This window comes from Egretta garzetta, unplaced genomic scaffold (assembly GCF_000687185.1).
Source record: "Egretta garzetta isolate BGI_Z169 unplaced genomic scaffold, ASM68718v1 scaffold147, whole genome shotgun sequence".
Taxonomy (NCBI): domain Eukaryota; kingdom Metazoa; phylum Chordata; class Aves; order Pelecaniformes; family Ardeidae; genus Egretta; species Egretta garzetta.
The window spans coordinates 925,480-933,000 of record NW_009260173.1 but is presented as its reverse complement, the minus strand read 5'-3'; positions in this window follow the sequence as shown (position 1 = coordinate 933,000).

The following is a 7,521-nucleotide window of genomic DNA, read 5'->3' as shown; positions in this document are numbered from 1 at the left end:
TGGGGGCTCACGCTAAAAGCCGGTGGCGAGGCTAGACCAGATTACAGAGATTTCTTGCGGCTGGCTTTGCTTTAGAAGGACAAATCCAATCCCTCTTCTGCAAAGGAGGGGAGATCAGTCCCTCCCTCCATCCCAGGGTGCGCTTTCAACTCCCCTGAAACCCAGCCTTTGTGTTGGACAACGCTTAAATCTAAGGCAGCTTAGGGAAGAAACGCTAAGCTCAGGAATAGGGAAGTTTTACAACCACGTGCCTCCAGGATTTTCAGTATTGAGTAAATCCTGTTCAGCTTCATTTCTTACTTAACAAACTATCCGAGTGCAAACGTGCCCAAGGTACTCCTACCACTGATGGGACAGAAGAAATAAAACAGAGTTTAGCTTAGGCCTGACCAAAAGTGTCTGCTCCGCTGCCACTAGCACATCAACGTGACACAGCACATCTTTACTGCTTTTAATACAAATGCTACTCCCCAAAGGAATTACATTACACATAAACACTCTTTTCCCCATATAAACACCCACCCTATAAGTAGAAGTTAGGTAATAACATCATTTTAAAGTTTTTATATAGAGAGAATCACAGAATGGTTTAGGTTGGAAAAGCCCTTTAAGCTCCCCCAGCCCAACCGTTCCCCTAACCCTGCCATCCCACCACTAAACCCTGGCCCTAAGCACCGCATCTGCCCAGCTTTTATGTTTTCATATGGTTTGTTTTGAACTCTTGTAAAGAACCAAAAGAATAAAAGTTGGGTCAAAGTCAGCAGCGGCCGTGCTGGCCAACGTATTCAGTCTCCCGATGGCCACTAGGGAGCAGCGTGTGGGATGGGACGCTGGTGACAGACCCGACATACAACGCTACATCTAGCAACTATAAAAATTAAAACGTGCTGATGCCTCTGCACTAAGCAGCTTTCACATCGCAAGTAGGTGGGGGGGCTTATTTTTAGCTCCAGGTATTACAGAGAGACATTGAACGCTGATGTTAGAGGGGACGGCGTGTGATGAGCTAAAAGCCAGACACGGGTGTTCTCGTAATGACAGCTCTCGTACTACGTGCCACTTGCAAATGGAAATGTGGCTAAAAATACACAGCAATGGGATAAAAATATCCTGTGCAAAACTTATAGAGCTAATGGAAACGTCCAAAAAAATATGGCAAGACACTGTTGTGTTTCTAGAGCAGCACAGAATTACCTTAAGCAGACAATAAAAAAATCATGGCCCTTTGTAGAGTTGTCGGAGACGGCTTCAGCAGCCTGCAGGAGGGACGCCTTCCCGGGCAGGGCCGGGCTGCGGGGTGGCACCGCTTAGGCACTTAGGTTTGAACTTGGCCACATCCCGCGGGTTTCCCTGTGACCCGTGGTGATGGCAGAGCTTAGCACAACCAAATCAGGGCTCACGCAGGCGCCGTTGGCACGGACGCGCCGATCCCATGGGCAAGCAGAGCTGCTGCAGCAGACGGACCTCGGTACAGCCGCTCTACAAGTATTTAATGACCGCAGGAGCCCGGGCAAGAGGTAATGTCCATACAGCCACACGCACCAGGCAGTGAGACATGGCAACTGAATTTACTGAGGATTTTTTTTATTTTTTCCAAGCAATAAAAGAATATCACTTGTTGGAGAAACTAAGAGCTGCTAAGTTTTGCTAATTTTTTCTCAACTACTAATGGCATACCCTTGGCCAGGTCAGTGTGTGTCTGGCCCGTGGGATTTAGGAGAGGGGAGCTGCCCCCAGGCCCATCTCTCTGGGTTCAGACTGGGTGCAGCACTAGAGGGCACCCGCATCCCACCCAGCCAAAAAAGAGCAGCAGCAGCAGCAAGAGCAGGAGCAGCAAGAGCAGGAGGAGCAGAGCAATCCCTCCCGACCTGTCTTCCAGTAGGCAGGGGAAAAAAAATACTGCAAAGGGAATAGTAATACAAAAAAATTCAAACTATGGTTTCTCTGCCATGAAAACCTCTTGATTTACAGGTGCCTAACCCACAGCCAGCAGCCGGGGTGCTGGGGGCGTGGGGTGTATCAGAGTGATGAAAGAGAGAAAATTCACAAGCCCTTAAAAAATAACGGGGTGTTTAAGCGATGCTGTCCACTGATCCTCCCCGGCCATCGCTGTTCCAGCGTCTTGAGCAGGACAAGGAGGCCAGTGCACACGCCGGTGGCTGTGGGACCTCCCCAGGTCTCACACCCACCTCTCCAAAGCCCTTGCTCCGAGGGCCAGTGACAGTCCCAGCTGCTGGTTCTGGAGCACAGCAGATTTCCGAGCAGAATACTGCGACGGTAGTTCTGCTGCTTTCCAAATACCCAGCTCCCTCAGCGAGCCCTTACAGCCTGAAGGGCAGTGATTGCCTCAGGTTAAGATGCTGCACAGTTAATTCCCCCCAAGCCATGCGCCTTTTCCAGCCTCTTTCTACAGGCAAGAACTTCCTACAGCCACCCTTTCTGGCAGCAAGACCATGAACATATTCCTCAAAGAGGAGACAACGCAGAGATGCCGGTCCCTTTACGGTCATAAGGATTATAAGTTATTTTGGGGGGGAACGGGGAAAGAGGTTCATTAATTATCCATGTCTGAATATACACACAGGCAAACAGGTCACATGTTGATTTCAGTTCTTTGATTAGGAATCAAATGAATTGATGAATTCTCATTAATCTAAAGAAATATTTTAAATGAGGTTCAACCAATGGCTTGTGGACAGTTTACATGGAAGCTGCTGAAACCAGATGGTGCTGCCACCTGAGCGAAGGGGCAGGGGCAGCGACCTTCACCTAATTGTTTAAATTGAAGTACATGAAAGTAAATAGTAAGAAATCCCATCATAATCAAAAACGTTCTGCTTCCCTCTATTCATTCAATATTCAACTTCAGCACCAAACACAATTAACATTCTCCTCCTGCATTAGAGGATTTTTTAAATAATGCATTAAATTATTCCTTGGGGTTCACTGAAAACTCATCACACATAGAATGGTTTTCTTCCACGCTCGATTACCCGATGCAGCACGCTGATTACCCAGGCAGTGCCTGACCAACACCCGCTACATCTTTCCACCTAAAAATCACGCAGCTAATGGCCAACGGTGCCTGCGGCCGTAACGGCAGTGGTCAGCGCACGTCAGTCTGGAGCCACCCCGTTCGATGAGATCAAGGTGGCTCTTAAAAGTGCTGAATACATGTTTGGAAAATTAATTCCTGATTGCAAATAATCTATCCATTTAAAATGCTACCTCTTTCCTCTTATAAAGCCACTCGGTGGGGGGGCCAGGTGACCGGGCGGTGCGATCATTACCCAACCTCAGCTTCACACACAGAAACCTCTTTTCCAGCCATACAAACATTACTGTTGGATAATAAAAAACCCTCGTCAAGTGCCTCTGACGTTACTGCAGTTAAGAAAAATTGTATGAATATACATATATAAAGCCTTGATAATGATTTTATTTTCCACAATTATGCTTAAGACTAGGTTTCAACTGGTTGTGAACCCTGGATAAGTGGGTTCCTGGCACAATAACCCTGAATCATTTTTGCTGCATCTCAGCATTTCTGACGCACGCTAACGCTGCTCGCAAGCAAAGCTTTCAGGATCTGGACACAATCGTCATTCCTGTCTCGGGCCTGGAAGTGGCCGTGACAAAATAATGTCAGATACTTTAGTTAATTGTTTCCTCTTGCCAGTGAATATGGAAATGTTGGTCCCACAACTGCTGTTAAAGGAGAGCATCGAGCCAAGACAACACGTGTCTGCTTGGGGTTTTTTTCTCCCTCGTCAGCAGGAGGAGACCTGACTCTACAGGTTTGGGGTTTTTTTGCCTCCTCTAGATTGCGCAGTAACAAATCATCCTCTGCCATTTTCCATATGGGACCTTCTTTTCAGGAAAGAAAGCCTTTACAGTTTCGGACACAGAACAGATGAACAGTACCCAGACTCTTGGATTCTGCTGTGTGACGCCAGCGGTGATTTGGGTCCTTTCGATTCAGCTCAGAGACCGCGCTGCCACGGCAGCACAAGGCAGGCAGCGGGGAGCCCAGGGCTGGGGGGCCTCTGCGTCAGTTTGGAGATGGTGATTTCCATCTCCATCAGCACAGATGAGCTCGGGACCTTCCTCTGGCGCCGGTCCCCGAGCCAGGGATGCGGATCAGCAGTGCAGGTTTATCACCCACCAGTGCTCTCTGCAGCTTTTGGGGTCAGAGCTGCTCAGGAGGTGGGGGGCCGAGTGATAAGGGAGCTCCTATTTCTTGCAGGAGCGACCGTGACCCGAGAGATGCAGGGTTGGCACCCGGCCAGGCGCCAAGTACCGTCCTCGTGCGTCCATAGGGGTCTCAGCATCCAACACACACTTGCCAGCCTGGAAGCCTCCAGTTCTACTTCATTTCTGCAATGTTTTAGCTGGAAGCGTTGCACAGAAATATTGCCATCTTTGCAGATGCACTAGAGCTGGCAATAAGAGGAAGTTATAGCTGCACCTTTCCTTGGATTTCTTGAAAGGCAGACAGCAAAGCTATTTATATCCCAGCTCTAAGCCTGCCTGTACACATTTTCAGAAGCTTTCAGATTTCATTCCAGCTTTGAGCTACCCTTTAATTTCTTCTTGTTCTTTTATCCTCATGGGATTTCTCAGATTTACTGGATTGTCACAGGTATTTGCTTTTGCTCAGCTGTAATTACTGCCGTGCCTGTGTTTTTAGTACAGGTGGCTCCCTACTTCATGGCAGCCAGGCTAAAAAGGAGCAACTAAACTGTTTGCAAGCCACGCTGTGGTGACATGACTTTCAGGTGAATTTTCCATTTAACAGCAGTGCCAGAACCCAAGATTTGCTGTACTACCTTGCGCTGAAGCTCTGGGAAAGGTGAACGATTCTCAGTGCCAAAGGGATGCTCTCCATTAAAGTGATAACCTATGGAAACTTGCATAGAAGAGATTAAGGTTTTAAACGTATGCTCTTCAACCGGCCTTTTCTTGGGTTTCAGAAAGTCACACACAAGCTTCTGGACAGACATTGCCATACTTGTTATAGTGTCATTACCTCGCAGTATTAATATTAAATCAGAAACCTCTCCGTTCTTACATTTGTGGTTTGCTTCTTGATGAGCTTTTGATTCTTCTCCAGGATTCCTGAGGCTCACGCACGCTGGGAATACCAAAACCTTTTCAGAGCCATCATGTGGCATTTCACTTCTCTTGGTCAGTCCTGAGGACAAGGCTGGCTGCGTCTGGTGGGATGGGAAGGTCAAAGCTGCCCAGCTCTGGGGGAACTGGGGATTTAAGGGAGAGGAGGACCAAGAAAAGTGTGAAAAAGTGAGTCACTTATTTTTTCTTATTCCCCTCTAAGAAAAATGAGATCTAGAGGCTGCAATTAATCTTTAAGTCTACCCTGATTTCTCTGCCTATCATTTATTGAAAAGAGAACCTTGTCTTCTATTAATAAAAGTGAAAGTCTATATTCTTAGAAAACAAATCTATAATTTCTGTCACTCCGATGCTTGGACCAATTTTTGTTGTTGATGACATTAGTCAGGAATACGTATGAACATTTGTTTAAAAAACAAACCAAACCAACCCAACAAACACCTGCCTTATCACAAAATGAAATCATGCCCATGGCTCACTTTTCTTATGCCTTGGAGCCTTCATGCTTTGCTTGCTTCTCCCCCAAATGAATCATGTGTGGCAAAGATGTTGCTATCCCAGAGATAACAAGTTTCTGCAAGTTCCGTGAAAATGGACAGCCAAGAAGAGAAGAGACTTGTTAACGCCTCTGCTAGGGGGAGAGCGCAGCAGAACCATCGCTTCCCGGGGACCAAGAAGCCCAAAGGAGAGACTTTCAAACACCCAAACGCCAAGACAAACAGCAGTCGCCATTGGAGTTTGTATTTGAGAGCTCGCTCCTCAGGCACGGGTGGTTTTCTTGGGGTTTTTTGCTGGATAGGGTCTCTGATGTCTAAGGAGGGGATGAAATCATGCTGGAGCTTTGGCTGAATTCTGCTACGAAGAAAAGACTTGCTCTGCCTGGGTCAGCCCAGCAGAGTGCCGGAGCCTTCCCCGCATGGCCGTCGGCCGCTGGCTTGGTGGAAAGCTCCCTAATGCCGACTTGCCTCACACGCTATTGCCCAGGGCCATCTTGCTGGCACAACAGTAACATCCATCATCATTAGAGAAAGTGAACGCCTGCTTCTGAACCTCAGAAAAGAAATTACAGGCTCTCAAAACAGAGCAATCTGCCCAGGGCTTCCTTCCACCCCTCAGCGCTGCCCAGGAAGGTGCCTGGAAACTGCCCAGGCATCGGCACAACCCAGAGCCCAGGTGATGCATCTTCAGAACGTACCTGAGCAGACAGCATTGAGCTGCCCTTCAAAAGGTTCCCCTTTATGGGCTGTTTCACTCCTAGCAATCACGGAAAGTTTTTCCACCTGCCTTAGGTTTAAATTCCACAGGCAGCGTAAGAGATGGAGGACAAGGAGTGCAGGAGCTCGGAGGTCTCTGATTGCAGAGGGATGGGGTGGCCTAAGAGTCCCGTTCTCATCTGAGGTGGGGCTTCTCCTTTGGGAGGAAGCATTGTGGAGCAGGGAATTCCTCCGTTAACTACCTGCACATGGCTTACAAGGGCTGCCCCTTCCCCAGCGTGAGCAGGGAGCAGCATGATTCTGCTTCTCTGGGCATCCCGTGTTATTCCTCAAACCCTACCTGGGCAGGGCAGATGGTCCAGGGCAAAGCAACAGAAATAGAGGATCAGAGGCCAAAAAGTGAAAGAATTTGCTACGCTTGCCCTAGGAAGCAAGAACACTTGACTTACTCATTTCTACCTTACACCAACCATTGTGCAAAAAGAGCTTGCAAACCAGTTTTAGCTTTTATTTGGTTTGACAGCACCAAGCAGCCAAGTTTCATAGCTGATTTCACATTCCAAGTGATGTTTTAATTCTTGAGAAACAAAGGCACGTCACCTCTCAGGAGGGGCAGAGGACACGTCAAATAGCCCCATTTTCCTCAGTACCAGAAAGTCACGGTGCTGTCCAGGACTCCCCTCCTGTGGCAGGCTCGGAGACATGCCTGCTGCCCTTCGCTCATCAGATACCCTTACACTCACAAGCTTTGAATAGCATCTGCTTTTACTCATCACCCAAAACGGAGACACGGCTGTGCATCACTCACATGAGGTTAAGCAAGCAGAGAACAAAGAAGCAAAGCTGAGAAACCTTGCCAATGCTCAGAACACATCCCTGCTCTTTCATAAAATTCCTAGTCCGGAGAACCGATGGAGTATTGAAAGGAAACCAGGAGACATGCAAAGAGCAAGGGGAAAAAAGAAAATTAACACGAAGCTAATTGTATTGGGTGCCTGTAAGAAGAATTACTGTCTGCCTTAGCAGAGGCGCTGGCAGATTACGCACCAAGAGAAACAGCAAATTTGCCCTCAGGTTTCGCTCCCACCCCGGGTGTGGATGGCCATCTCCAGCAGAACGAAGTAGCTGGTTTTCCTTTAAAATGCAAAGTTCCTCATAAAAATCACAGGAAATA